The following is a 13896-nucleotide window of genomic DNA, read 5'->3' on the forward strand; positions in this document are numbered from 1 at the left end:
GTTCTCTTTTCCACTTCCTTTTAAGCTGATCCAATATGCCAGCGCAAGTTTCTCTCTTCTCAACTCCAGAGGTGTCTCTCCTGCTTCTATGAGTATTGCATTAATGGGGGTTGACTTAATAGCTCCAATGCACACTCGTAATGCTCTATACTGTAATCTATTAATTTTTTCCAATATTGTTTTTGCCGCTGCTCCATAAACTACACAACCATAATCAATTGATGACCTCATACATGCCCTATATATGTCAATTAATGACCATCTGTCTGCACCCCAGTCACATCCGGCCACAGCTCTTAGTAGATTTACAACCTTTTTGCATTTAGTTTCCAAGTTCTTTATGTGTGATTTCCATGAATACTTACTATCAAACCATAAACCCAGGTACTTAAATTCATTGACTTTTTTCATTGGCAGTTCATATAATGTTAGGTTTTCATCCTGATATTTGCGCTTCTTTGTGAACATCATGTAACAGGACTTGCTTGTCGATATCTTAAACCCCCATTCATATGACCACTTCTCTACTTTCCTTATTGCTGTCCTGATATTTTCTACTACATAAGACACATTCCTTCCTCTCATCCAAATGGCCCCATCATCCGCATAAAGTGCTGATTTGATACATCCATCTAAGTTTGAGAAAATATCATTTATCATTATATTGAACAATACAGGGCTAATTGCACTCCCCTGGGGAATACCATTGTCCACATCAAAGTACATAGACACCTCTGATCCAACCTTAACTCTAATTTTCCTACCTGTCAAAAAGTCCATAATCCAATTATACAACCTTCCTCCAATACCCATACTAGCAAGTTTAATAAGCAGCCCTTCCCTCCACATGGTATCATATGCCTTTTCAATGTCAAAATACACTATTGTCATAAGCTCTTTCATTTTTAATTCCTTTTCCACCTCATTACTAACCCTAACTAGAGCATCTGTTGTGGAGCGTCCTTTCCGAAATCCACTTTGTATATTAGTCAGTAATCCTCTCTGCTCCAATATATGAGATATCCGGCGAACTAATATCCTCTCCATCCATTTGCATAAGTGAGATGTCAAAGCTATGGGCCTATAGTTACCCGGATTAGCTGGGTCCTTACCAGGTTTGTTAAACGGTAGTATTACTGCACTTTTCCAACTATTCGGAATTATTCCATCCCTCCAAATTTTATTAAAGAGTCTTAATATCAATTGACATGATTCCACTGGTAGCTGTCGGAACATGGCATAACATAATTGGTCTTGTCCTGGAGCTGTATATCCAGTGCCTAGCAAAGCTAGGTTAAGTTCAGACATATTAAAGTCCACATCCAGTGTTGACATACTAGCCTCCCTTTTCAACTTCACATCCTTATTCTCTCTGAGTGCAATTTCTTTCTGCTGCTTATGAATAATACTAAGGTGATCACCACTATGCGCTGCCACAAATGCCCTTCCTAACACTTCTGCCTTACCTTTGTCTGACACTACCACCGTCTCCCCATCAATCAAAACTGGAATTTTAACCGACATCCTTTTCCCACTCATTCTCTTGAACATAGACCATATATCCCCTAACTCTATTCCTCTACCTATATTGGAACAGAACTCCCTCCAGTTTCTCTTTTTGGTATATTTAATTGTCCTACGTGCCACTGCTCTTTTCCTTTGATAATCCACAACATTCTCTCGTGACAGATTCTTCTTCAGTGCTCTAAATGCCTTGTTTCGTTCTTTTACAGCTCTGCTACATTCCTCATTCCACCAAGGAACCACTTTCTTCCTCCCCTTTGTTGTTCTTCGTGGAATACTCAAAGATGCTGCATTCAAAATGTGTTCTGTAATTTGCTTTGTGCAGTCTTCTATGCTTCCATCTAATGTAACCAGATTAACTGACTCCTCACAGTATGACCTAAATTTTCCCCATTCTGCTTTCTCAAAGCACCATCTAGTAATTGTAACCCCTTCTTGGACATAAATGTCCGTATTAACTACAGTGAGAACTGGGAAATGGTCACTGCCTATGGTAGAATCACTCTTAACATGCCATTCACATGTATTTACTAAACTGTCTGAAACCAGCGAAATATCCAAACATGATGTATTGCCCCTATTTACATCTATTCTTGTACCCTGTCCATTATTTAGGCAAACCAATAATCTTTCTTCCATCATGTCTTCAACTATGCTCCCATTATGGTCCGTGTGATTGCTACCCCATAGGCTGTTATGTGCATTAAAATCGCCACACCATATTTCTTTCCTGTATACAGTCCCTGCCATTTCATTTAATCTGTCAACAGTTAAAGTTTTGCACGGGTTATAAAAATTGATCAGCTTAATATGACCCTCTTTCCTTGGACTACAAATCTCAACCATTATACATTCCATATCCTCTGGGCACAGGAGCTCCCTATATGCCAGCCCAGCCTTGAGAAAGGTAGCACACCCTCCACCATTATGATTATTAGGCCTATCATACCTTAAAGAACTGAACCCTGGAATAACAAAATCTAGTTGGGGTCGCAACCAAGTTTCTTGTACACATACTACATCAGGAACTACATCAAATTTATGAAGATACTTTTTAAATTCTTGACCATTAGCTATGAGGCTTCTGGCGTTCCACTGTAGTATGTGAATTACCATAATTAGCGTTCTAACCCTCAGCTTGTGTATTTTCCCCATTTTCAGTTACTGTCAACAATTCATGTATCTGGTCTGCTTTAATATCACTTATACTAAGGAATCTTTCTGCTGCCTCCACAATAGCCTTGATTCTATCGCTTTTCTTTTTTAACTGAGATGCAACATTGATAGTGTGACATATGAAAGCCACAAAGTTGACCTTCTTCACTACCAATGTATCATCACCAACTTTGCACTTGTGATGACAGGTAACCTGTGTATGAACTGGCGTCTGCAATTGGGCTTGATTAACTGATACTATGTTTCTTTGGACCAATCTACTGGCGTTTTTGTTAGTTGACCCCATTTCTCGCACTGTCTTTAGAGCTTCTGCATATGAGACTTTACTTAAAATCTTAACCCTCTGGGCTTCTCTGGCTTCTCTCTGTACTTCACATCCTCCAAACGCAGCACTATGCTCTCCTCCACAGTTACAGCATTTAATCTTTGCATCCTTGTCACATTTACCATACTCATGTTGACCACCACATCTAGCGCATCTTAATTTTCCTTTGCAGTGCTGTGCTGTGTGTCCCAATCTTTGACATTTATAGCACCGAAGAGGTTTGGGGATGTACTCTCTCACACTGTAATTCATGTATCCCAGTTGCACTGATTTAGGAAGAATTCTCTCAAATTGAACTAGCACTGATAATGTTTCCTTTAATGCTCCATCTCGTTTACTTTTTAGCCGTATGGCTTCAATCACTTTACCACCCTGAATCTCATTTTTGACATCTTCCATCGACATACTCAGTGGAACTCCAGAAATCACTCCTTTCACTTTTGCCATTGCTCCTGGGATATGTGCCTTCATCCTTTCCCCTTGAAGTGAAGACATTTTGAGAATCTTTTCTTGTTGTTTACTGTTTGCATGTATCAGAACTCTTTTATTGCTCATAAACCGAGCAAAGTCAATTTTACCAATCTCTTTCTCAATCGCCTTGGTAAGTTTTATCGGGTGGTAATGTCCACCATCCTGACCAAACTCAATAACAACTTTCGAAACATTTTATGGAGCATTCTCTACATTACCAGTTTTCTGTTTTTCAAGCTGATTAGATCTCGATTTCTTGTTTGTATTTCCCTCGCCAATCTCGCTACATTCCGACCAACTTTTCCCTCTATTTCTTTCTTTTAAAGACCTTTTTAATCTCGATGTTCTGGATATCTTCCAATCCATATCATCCCCATCTGAACTAGTTGACATGATGTACAGTCACAGCACAGTTTATGCAAATCCGCCAAACAAATTGCTCAACGCAACGATCCTACCACGCTTCCAGTCCCCTTCGTCTTCTTCTTCCGCTACCACAGTTTTACTTTGCCACAGCGGCTCAAGATTTACCCCCGGGACAGATTAGTTGCTGAGCTTCAAAATAAAAGTCCGGAAGTGTTCCAGTTGCTGAGCTTCACAATAAAAGTGTTCCAGATTTCCTCTGAAAAAAATGCAGGAATATAAATGATTAAAGGGGAACTATGCAGCTTTCATAGCTTAATTTACCTTAACTGAACAGCTTCGGAGTCATTGGAATGGTTATATGACTTTTTTTGAGTTGAATGGTGGTCGTCTCGCTCCCCCCTAGCGCCTGTGAGCGGAAAAACCACCCTCGCAACTTTATTTAGGGCGAATTGTCACGTATCTGTACTTTACTTTGTTATTTATATTTCTGGAAACTTTCACTTTTACTCCGATACATTTCCTAACTAAAAGGTATGCTTTTATTTTGACACCTGTTTGTGTGTGTGTGTGTGTGTGTGTGTGTGTATATATATGTGTGTGAGTTTGTGTGTGCAAGTGTGTGGTGTGCGTGTGTGTTTGTGTTTGTGTGTGTGTGTGTGTGTGTGTGTGTGTGTGTGTGTTCAACTCAAGTAATACATCAAATGTAGATTATCAAACTAAAGGCTATAAGCATATCTAAATAAATATAAATTAATCCATCAGTTTTTCTAATAATCTTTACTGTTTAAAAAGTTACAACAGTAAAACAGGGTTTCTAAATGTAACAAAATATATCCTCATGAAAGAAATCAAAACAAAAAAGTGAAAATAGAATAACGAGGCTTTTATTTTGACAGCGGTCCCCCGGAAGTGGTGTTTGTTGTTGTTTCCCCGTGCTGAGCAGCGGGAGCAGTGAGGAGAGAAGCCGTTAGCTGAATCCAGATCAGGGAATCCCAAACAGCGTTTCTTAGTTTGTTGATCAGAGATGGAGCGACACCGGGAACACACGGAGGAGACCAAGCTGCGGGGAGAAGGTTAGTCTGACAATCGAACTGCTCTCATAATCACGCTAAGCTAACGTTAGCCTGTTAGCCGCATGCAGCTAGCTCCTGAAGCTAACGTGTTTTTATATCAGCTGCTAACTTTATCCTCACAGTCCTTCAGCTGCAAGAACAACACAACACTTAGTTACATTCCAGCGCTGCCTACATTATAACCATCCAGTCTTTTTCCACTGGCCAAAAAGTGATTGCAGCTTCTGCCTTGTGTTTAAAAAGGTTGTTTCTGCCTCAAAATGACTAGATTTTCTTCATGAGGCTTTTATCTGACAGATTGTAGCCCACGCTGAACTTTCTACCTGTTGAAATACCTTTTTAAAGGGCCAGTACATCCAGTACCAGCCAGTTTTCTAAGGAAGTTGTTGACTGGGAGCTTCCAGACTGAGTCTGACTATGCCAGGCTACAGAAGAAGCTACCAGCTGAAATATAGATATTACAGAGTTAACTGTCTGATAACAGGCTATGCTACATGACTAATATTACAGAGTTAACTGTCTGATAACAGGCTATGCTACACGTTTAATATTACAGAGTTAACTGTCTGATAACAGGCTATGCTACATGTTTAATATTACTGAGTTATAGGTCTGATAACAGGCTATGCTACATGTTTAATATTACAGAGTTAACTGTGTGATAACAGGCTATGCTACATGTTTAATATTACAGAGTTAACTGTCTGATAACAGGCTATGCTACATGTTTAATATTACAGAGTTAACTGTCTGATAACAGGCTATGCTACACGTTTAATATTACTGAGTTAACTGTCTGATAACAGGCTATGCTACATGTTTAATATTACTGAGTTATAGGTCTGATAACAGGCTATGCTACATGTTTAATATTACAGAGTTAACTGTCTGATAACAGGCTATGCTACATGTTTAATATTACTGAGTTATAGGTCTGATAACAGGCTATGCTACATGTTTAATATTACAGAGTTATAGGTCCGATAACAGGCTATGCTAAATGTTTAATATTACAGAGTTAACTGTCTGATAACAGGCTATGCTACATGTTTAATATTACAGAGTTAACTGTCTGATAACAGGCTATGCTACATGTTTAATATTACTGAGTTAACTGTCTGATAACAGGCTATGCTACATGTTCAGTATTACCGAGTTATAGGTCGGATGGCGTTCACGTTCAATATTAGCTAAACCAAACTTTCATAGTGAGTTCAGGGTCGGCTAACTGGCGTTCACATCTGTCCTGCGGGCACGAGAAAGTGAGACTTGGGCGTATTCTGTCAGTGAAGGCTACGTCGTGGTGAGAATGTCACTTTCCAAATATGTAAAGAAAAGAAAACAAGAATACAGAGTTTTCAAAGACGAGTGGACTGAAACATATGCGTTCATTTCCCCCCAATCCAGCATGAAGCCCTTGTGTTTGATTAGCACAGAGACCGTTGGAGTTGGGAAGAGTGGAAATGTTAAACTCCACTATGACACTAAGCACGGATATTTCCAACAGCAGTATCCTCAGAATACAGAGGTGAGAACAACAAGACTTGGTCAGTTAGAATCTTCCTATGAATCAACTACCACGTTTTCTGTGAGATCTGTGACACAGCGAGAGAGTGAAGTCTCTCTCTGAGTAGTCTTTATATTACTGGGCCTTGTTGTTTTTAAGGTCAGTTGGTTTAATCACTTTTTTCAGGCATGAAAACAAAAAGGTTGCTTATTTAGTTTGTAACATTTACTTTTTTAGGCATGAAAATCAATCAGTGTAGATTGTTCTCTTTTTGTTAATATTTCTTCTAAAACTATACTGTACACCTGTACATTTTATCATAAATGTTGGAGCTGCTTAGGTTCAAAAGCAACCATTTCGGGGCAGACAGTGCCATTTCTTTTGCACTAGTTGGAATGTATTTTGAAAATTTCTAACATTTTAATGTATGTTGCTTTTAAAGTTAGAGTTGCTTTAATTTAGGCAACAGATTGCAGTCAAACATTTTTTCCACTAGGCTTGAATGTAATTTTTATCTGACTGCCTTAAACTTGAATTAACCTAACAAACTTATTGCTTGTAATTTATAAGCAAGTTTAATAAAAGTAAATCACTTATCACCAATCGTTCCCGACCTTTGACCTTGTATATAAATCAGATTTGGACCTTTTGAATATAAAGTTTGAGAATCCCAGCTATAGAGTTTAGTTTCTGTCTCCCCCATGAGGAATTCTAAGTAATGACAACAACACTGTCAACGCGTCCACATGATACAAGCCTTCCGTGATCGCGCTCCGGGACCAGCGACCAGCGGACCTGACAAAATGGAGGAAGACGAGGAGACAGATGATGGTCTGGTAGCTGAGATATGTGAAGCAGTATTTGCCAAACTCAAATATATCCAGTCTGGATACCAAACTCCACCAGATAACTAAATCAGTGAGCTCAGTGTGAGGGAAAAGCTGAAAAGCATAAAAACAGTGCCGGAAATGGGTTGGAACTCACCAGTACTGAGTACCGGCACTTCTGTTGTCCCCATGAGTACCACCACCTCCTGCGGTATCTCTCAAAAGCAGCTTATGTGTGCATTCACACGAAAAAAGTGATTGTGTGATGCAGGGTTGTGTGGCGGAGGTAGTGTCATTAATTGTCCCATCTGTGTGACCTCCTGTTGTGTTCTCTTATATTTCACAGTTCCTGTTTCCCGTCAGATGGTTTATAGATCTGGACGTTTCCGAGCGCACTTGAAGGCAGCTTCATTTCCCGGAGAAAGAGAGAAAGAAAAGAGACGGAGGGACGGAGGAAACAGTCAGCTGTTCCACAAACTCCCGGGCAGTTCAGAGCTAGTGTTTGGTGTTTAGAAACTTTCTTGTGGCAGAGATAGAGGCAGTGATGTTTCCTGTTTCCTGTCTGAGACTCTCACACCACCTCAAAACACACCCACAAGTCTGATCTAAACTAAACGGAAACCAAGGAGGCACTGGCCCTCCTATGATTGTTCACTTTCAAGGTGATCTAACCCACAGACCTCTGTAGTTTACCTTGATTGACAGCTGTTGGTTGCAAAATGAGCATTTGGCCACAGTCTGGAGCCCTGCTGTCTGGTCCGGTGCAGCAAAGTTATCTTACCTTCCAGTTCGGAGATTTTCTCAGACATGCCGGCACAGCTTTTACAGCTGGAGCCAAGTGAAGGCATGAGGTTTTTTTTTAAGGGATTTGGAAGCTCAGTTTTGTATGATGATCTTTGGGGACCTGAGATAAATCGGATGATTTCATTATGGGGCGGCGTCCTCATCAGAGTGATCTCAGCTAATTAGCAAAGTATTGTTGAGACTGATATTTAATGTATGTCTGTCTGTGTTTCAGCTTTAACTCCAGACGTTCTGGAAGTGATTGTTGGTGAAGAGGAGCAGCAGGAGCCAGAGCCCCCCCCACACATTAAAGAGGAACAGGAGGAACTGTGGAGCAGTCAGGAGGGAGAGCAGCTTCAAGGGCTGGAGGAGGCTGATATCACCAAGTTCCCATTCACTCCTGTCCCTGTGAAGAGTGAAGATGATGAAGAGGAAGCTCAGTCGTCACAGTTTCATCAGAGACAAACTCAACACATGGAAACAGAAGGTAATTGTGACGTTGTGAAGAAGAGAGGAGAACCTCCGTCAGGTTTGAGAAGTCATGTGACTGTGTGTTTATGTGATCCCGCTTATAGACAAATAATCAGTGCAACTGTCTTTTGTTATCTGAGCCAGTGGAAGCATGTAGATGTTAAACAGAAGAGGCCCCAGAATGGAGCCTTGGGGAACTCCGCATTTCATATTAGTCCACTCAGATATTTATCTATAGACACAAAGTAGTCTCTGTTCTTTAGTAGGATTCAAACCAGACCAGAAAATTAAATAAGAGTGAGATAAGCCTCAGGTATAATTGTCAGTCTTTACAGCACTAGGGCTGAAAGTTAGAATACAGAAACATGAAATACTTGGTTTTTTTTACCACGTAAAGAGATTTGAAAGGAGACTATGTACTGTTGATGCTGTCTCTCTCTCTCTCTCTCTCTATCTCTCTCTCTGTGTTTCCTGTTTCCTGCAGATCTTCAGCAGCTGTTGGTAGTTAAAGAAGAGGTTCCTCCTGAGCAGCAGGAGTGGAGCTCCAGTGTGGACCAGGAGGAGCCAGAGCCCCCCCCACACATTAAAGAGGAACAGGAGGAACTGTGGAGCAGTCAGGAGGGAGAGCAGCTTCAAGGGCTGGAGGAGGCTGATATCACCAAGTTCCCATTCACTCCTGTCCCTGTGAAGAGTGAAAATGATGAAGAGAAAGCTCAGTCCTCACAGCTTCATCAGAGACAAACTCAACACATGGAAACAGAAGGTAATTGTGACGTTGTGAAGGAGAGAGGAGAACCTCCGTCAGGTTTGAGAAGTCATGTGACTGTGTGTTTATGTGATCCCGCTTATAGACAAATAATCAGTGCAACTGTCTTCTGATATCTGAGCCAGTGGAAGCATGTAGATGTTAAACAGAAGAGGCCCCAGAATGGAGCCTTGGGGAACTCCGCATTTCATATTAGTCCGCTCAGATGTTTATCTATAGACACAAAGTAGTCCCTGTTCTTTAGTAGGATTCAAACCAGCTAAACTAAATAAGAGTGAGATAAACCTCAGGTATAATTGTCATTCTTTACAGCACTAGGGCTGAAAGTTAGAATACAGAAACATGAAATACCTGGGTTTTTTTTTTTACCACGTAAAGAGATTTGAAAGGAGACTATGTACTGTTGATGCTGTCTCTGTGTTACTGTCTCTCTCTCTGTGTGTGTTTCCTGTTTCCTGCAGATGTTCAGCAGCTGTTGGTGGTTAAAGAAGAGGTTCCCCCTGAGCAGCAGGAGTGTAGCTCCAGTGTGGACCAGGAGGAGCCAGAGCCCCCCCCACACATTAAAGAGGAACTGTGGAGCAGTCAGGAGGGAGAGCAGCTTCAAGGGCTGGAGGAGGCTGATATCACCCATAAGTTCCCATTCACTCCTGTCCCTGTGAAGAGTGAAGATGATGAAGAGGAAGCTCAGTCCTCACAGCTTCATCAGAGACAAACTCAACACATGGAAACAGAAACTGATGGAGAGGACTGTGGAGGACCAGAACCAGCCAGGAACTCACATCCACTTTTACAACCAGAGACTGAAGACCAGACTGGAGACTCTTCTGATCCTGAGACTGATGACAGTGCTGATTGGAAGGAGACCAGAGAACCTCAGTCAGCTTTAAACTCTCTGAAACATGATTCATCATGTAAGAAAACATTCAGCTGCTCTGAGTGTGGGAAAAGATTTGGCCTCAAGTCAGATCTGAAGAGACACATGAGAACTCATACAGGAGAGAAACCTTTTAGCTGCTCAGTTTGTAATAAATCTTTTACACAGAGAGGAAGTTTACAGACACACATGAGAATCCACACAGGAGAAAAACCTTTCAGCTGCTCTGAGTGTGGGAGAGCTTTCACTGAACGTGGAAACCTGAAGACACACATGATGACTCATTCTGGAGAAAAACCTTTCAGCTGCTCAGTCTGTAAGAAATCTTTTAAATACAGTGGAGCTTTAACGATACACAAGAGAATCCACACAGGAGAAAAGACTTTTCGCTGCTCAGTTTGTAAGAAATCTTTTACACAGAGAGGACATTTACAGAAACACAAGAGAACTCACACAGGAGAAAAACCTTTCACCTGCTCAGTTTGTAATACATCTTTTACACGGAGAGGAAGTTTACAGTTACACATGGTAGTCCACACAGGAGAGAAGCCTTTTAGCTGCTCAGTTTGTAATACATCTTTTACACGGAGAGGAAGTTTACGGTCACACATGGTAGTCCACACAGGAGAGAAAAGATTCAGCTGCAGTGTTTGTAACAAAAGATTTTCCTGGCGTTCTGATGTCAAAAGACATAAATGTGTTGGTCAGATGGAAACAGAAGCTGATGGAGAGGACTGTGGAGGACCAGAACCAGACAGGAACTCACATCCACTTTTACAACCAGAGACTGAAGACCAGACTGGAGACTCTTCTGATCCTGAGACTGGTGACATGGAATAATGTTTGTGCATTGTCGAAGCAAAATCTCTCAAGTATCAAACAAAAATCTTCATGTATTAACATCTAGATAGAATACATTATATTGTGTAGTAAGAAAAAGTACACTCTTATTTTAAATATTGTATTAGATATTGTTTTGTCTTGTAATGTCTGTCATATAATCAATTATAATCAAGAAATCTAATAAAGTAAAGAAATATACTGGTTTGATATGACCGGTGTGGTACACCAGGACATGCTGAGTACCCTCCAGATGAAATAAAGTGAAGTCATTTGAAGTAAACCATCTGTTGACTAGCATGTACGTTAGTAGTTATTGTCTGGGTCACAACGACCTAGATGTACTTAAGAAAAGGAAGATGAGAGGACTGTTAGAAGTAAAAATATCACCAGTTCAGGTCCATCTAAAGATGTAACTAACATGAGGTAACTGTGGCCGTGAATGTGTCCAACTGACACCGCCCAAAACTCTGTATAAGAAGAGAGTCGTATGAAACTTAGATTCAGTTGTCTATTGACTGACTATCACCGGTGGTCAGTTGATGTGTCCGAGGCAGCTCAGTTTGTTTGTTAAAATGTAACAAATAAATCTGCATGTAGTGAATATCAACAGTCTCTGGAGTCTTCATGGTGTCCTCGCATAGAAATAAAATGGATAGAAAGGCCATTGGACTGTTAGCTGTGGTCATTTGATGGGTACACAACAAAATGGTGATTGTTGTTAGTTGTCCAATGACAATATGAGTCAGTGGGGCCTTTCGATTCATTTCGTCTGACAATTTGTTCTGTGTCAGCAAGTAAAGAACTTTACTTCTAATTTTATATATAGGCCCTAGTAGTTTAAATAACTAGTAAAGAGTGAAACAACAACAAGAAAAAAACCACAACAATTGACAGCTTCTACATTGTACAACTTATTAATTAATTCGCAAGGCACAGGTCGGGGGTATTGGTAAACATAATGACCGGTCACTGCTGTCAACGTTTTTTGTGCCTCTGACTCATGTCTTCATATCACTCCGCAAGTGGTCCATTAATTTGTCACGATGTAACTTCATTCAAAGCAGAGCTCCACCAAAGAGCCTGCAATCGTTGCAGAAGGTTATTTGAATAAGAATTTTGGATGTGTGGGGGCGAACTATCTTCTTAGCTGAAGCCGACAACGGGACAATATTTTTATTTTATGTTGGCAATGCAAGCTGAAGCGACGTAGCAGATGACGTTGAGAAGTTGCAGTGAGGAATATTTTAGGAGCACCATTTTCGGCAGTGCAGAAAGATAGTGGCCCACACTAACTTAGTGTTGAGCCGGGAAACATGGCTAAAAGAGCTCTACAGCGAAAAGATGTGCTGGGCGAGCCGTCAGTCGGTGGACGCTAACAGAAGCTAGCTGGCGTAAGCTGACAGCTGACCAACGCTACCAAGTGATCGGCGGAGACAGGGAGTACATGTATTTGAAAGAGTCCGGCAGTTGTGGTAGACGAAGGTCCAGTCGGGAGATTGGATGGAGAGTCCACTGAAGTCCACTGTGGTCTGAAGGGCTAATCCTCGCTAGATCACTAGCTAGTCGGGAGGTTGACAGCTAACGTTAGCCAGCTGAAGCTAACAGTCGATCGATGGTGAGTAACGTACGTTACACAGGCTGGCAGCAGCACAGAGTCCAGAGTTGATAAGTGTGTGTGGGGGGGTAGAAAGGTGTTGAGAATGACCAACACCTAATCTTAAACTTAGTGTAGCTACTTAATTTGCTACGACCCGATCAGAGGTTACTTAAATTGAGACGTTCAGTCAAAATCAATCATGTCACCTTCAAACGGGATCGCTGTTTGCAGGGTTCAGGCTGGACCCTCCCGGTGATCATGCTGCTCTGGGGGACCAGCTGTACAGTGAGAAGCCGCTGCTGACGGGCGCAGAGCTCTGCCAGAACTCCGACTGCTGTCTGTCCGCGCGGCCGTCTGACGGCATCAGTATTAAATTGAGACAGTTTTATTAGCGGTTAAAAACGTCTCGCGTTAAATAGTAGTCTAATTCGGTACAGTTGGTTTTAAAGCCTGATGCAAAGTGTAGGCTTTACACTATGTAGATTAAACTCTGCAATTAATCCGCGGTTCACATGTATGTATGAACTGTGGTGGTCCGTTACACTCTAGGCTATATTCAACATCACTGATTAAGTAGCCTAAGTCAATCCTACAAACAACTGGACTTTAGGGTCAAGTGTTATTGTATCCGGCCCATGTCCCGGATGTGAAAGCCTCCTTACTGGACTACTGAATATAATAATATTCCATTATATTTTGTATTTTGAATTGTTACCTGCCACCAGAATTTTGTGATTTCCTTGCAATAAATATTGACATTTTTACCATAAATTGGTGCCTAAAAATGTATCAGAATGCAGGAATTGAAGTCATTTACCCTCAGAATTTCCTGGGGGAGGACCCCCAGACCCCCTCCCCCCCCTGCTTTGTGTGTTCCCGCAAAGACAAATTCTGAGCAAGGAAAAACCCTGAAGTATAATCACAGACAGCCATAAAAAACATTTAAATTGCAGAGTTAGAGTTATAACTTAATATGTACAGTGTCAACAGAGAAACACGGACAATTGAACAGACAGTGACAACATACATACTACATACCTACATACTGTAGAGAATGACAGTAACAGCATACAAACGGCATAAATAAAAATTTGTTATAAACGTGTGCTCTTTAAAAAGTAGAAAGCATTGTTTGCCAGTTACATTAAATGTTTAAAAATCCGTAAATGTTCGTGGGTGGGGCTGCATGAGCGTGGTAATGTGGGCTGGTGTGGGTGTGTGTGGGTGTGGTAGTAAGGAGAGAGAATAGGAGAAGGAAGTTTGTGTGAGGTGGACCTGGTCACCACAGACCCA

The sequence above is a fragment of the Sander lucioperca genome, chromosome 4 (genome assembly GCF_008315115.2).
Source record: "Sander lucioperca isolate FBNREF2018 chromosome 4, SLUC_FBN_1.2, whole genome shotgun sequence".
In the NCBI taxonomy this organism is placed as follows: domain Eukaryota; kingdom Metazoa; phylum Chordata; class Actinopteri; order Perciformes; family Percidae; genus Sander; species Sander lucioperca.